Source organism: Galeopterus variegatus, unplaced genomic scaffold (assembly GCF_000696425.1).
Source record: "Galeopterus variegatus unplaced genomic scaffold, G_variegatus-3.0.2 Scaffold12566, whole genome shotgun sequence".
In the NCBI taxonomy this organism is placed as follows: domain Eukaryota; kingdom Metazoa; phylum Chordata; class Mammalia; order Dermoptera; family Cynocephalidae; genus Galeopterus; species Galeopterus variegatus.
In genome coordinates this window covers 18,485-20,529 of record NW_007738677.1, presented here as the reverse complement: position 1 = coordinate 20,529, position 2,045 = coordinate 18,485, and positions in this window count along the sequence as shown.

Genomic DNA, 2,045 nt, shown 5'->3' with positions numbered 1-2,045 from the left:
CACCAGTGTACAACTGTCCTTTGACCAACTGCAGATTGGGCAGGGGCTGTGATCCTCCACAGGCCCTGACAGAGCTGCCAGGCCTGGCTGTACCATTGCAGGCTTATTTCAGGCTCAATAGCTGACCCATAGCTATTGAACTTGAAGCATCTGCATGAGGAAAATAGAGTAGTTTAGTCAGGCCCCCTCACTTTGGTTCTGGTTAGGTGTGGTACAGCACAGTCTTTGTAAACAAGGTGTGTGGGGGTGGAGTTAGGGCACATGCACACCCGTGTATTTTTAGCTTGTTGCTATTCTTGTGTATTCTTCAGTGTGTGAAGCAGCTGCTCAGCAGAGCTCATGTCTAAAAATAAAGCCTATTATTACTTCACCTACTGCTCCAAGTACCTTTTTCCTGTTACCTACCTGGTAGACCTGTGTGTGCAGGGTTTGTGAACAGGATCAAGGGGTCTGTGAGCTCCAGATCTAGCCCTAGCTCTACAATTGGCATAGTCAGCAGGATAATTCTGAGCAGATACAGGAGCCGAAAGCCCTTGGGAGAAGGAGGAAATATGGCTTCTTTTGAATATATTATGCCCTGTGGCCACTTTCCTGTTTATCAGGATCTGGTTGCTGCTCACTATACTTCAAGGCAGCATAGACCAGGCACTACAATCCAGAACCCCTGGGAGGGGGAGCAAATGTGGCTATCCTTGAGCATGTGGTACGCGGTGGCCACTTTTCTGCTGACTGGAGCCTGGCTACTGCTCACTATGATGCAAACTGATCGAGATTTGAAGAAGAAAGCAGAGTTGTTGGAAGCACAGACAATTCTCCTGGAGGATGAAGTGCAATGACTGGAAGATTTGAAGTAGAAAGCAGAGTTGTTGGAAATGTGGATAGATGTCCTGGAGGATGATGTGCAGTGACTGGCCACTTGTGCTTCTCACACCAGGGAGGATGATGAACCCAGTGATGAGTTGGGGGAGACCGTTTGTCTCCAGGAATGACCTGTTGTGCATCAGAAAGTGAAAGGCAAGCAGCCTATGTGACTGGGCAGACAACCAGTGGGCAATGCTCAGGTGACCCAATTCACCGTCTATGTCCCGTATACCCAGGTTGAATTAATGGACTTGGGGAAACAGTTCAGGCAGAAACAGGTAGAGCCCCTGGCTGCTTGGCTGCTGTGGTCATGGGACCTAGGGGTGGATAGTGTGATATGCTCTCATGAGGAGGTAGAAAAGTTGGCATTCATCACTATGCACCTGTCCCTGAGGCAGTGGCTACAGAACAGACATAGATATGCACAAGGGCCAGGTAATCACTCCTTAATGGAATGGGTGAGTGTAGCTGCCCAAACCATGTAGGTAAATGCTGGAGAACTGCCCAAAATTCTTAGTAAATAGCAAACATATGCTGAATTTTTTCAACTAATTCAGGAACTGGGGATGCAGCAGTCCATGTTTAATGTGAACACGTGTGGCCCAGATGATGAAAATTTTACAAGAAGCATGGGAGACATAGTGCTGCAAAATGCCGTGTCAACATCCTTTGGGTCACTGATGGCCATACTTGCCCCATACATAGGTTGTCCTATACATGAGGTAACAACCATGATAGCCAGCTTGGGTGAAGTAGAGGAAAGCAAACAAGCAAAAAGGGGCCAAAAGGTGGCTAAGACAAACCCCCAAGAAATGCTTTGGATTTTATCCCAAAGGAACCAAGCAAGACTAACCATAAGAAGATGTGGATTGGCTTGCTTGCAGCAGGGGTTGATAGTAAGAAACCTGACTGGAAACCAAATGTGGTTCTGTTTGCCTTGTAGCAGCAATTGCACCCTGAACAGCATTTCACTAAATGTCCAGAAACAGGTAGAAAAGCACACTCTGTGGATTAAAAGGATTTTTTGGTTGCTCCCAAAGAAGGAGATGAACTGTTCCACTTTGAATAGGGAGCAGCCCAAGGTGCTTGTCTTTGGTGGGCAGGCAAGGACCAGAGGGCTCACGTTGAATTGGCAATGATGAAGCTGATGCACTGGCTAAGGTAAGGTGGCTGGAGAGAGCTCC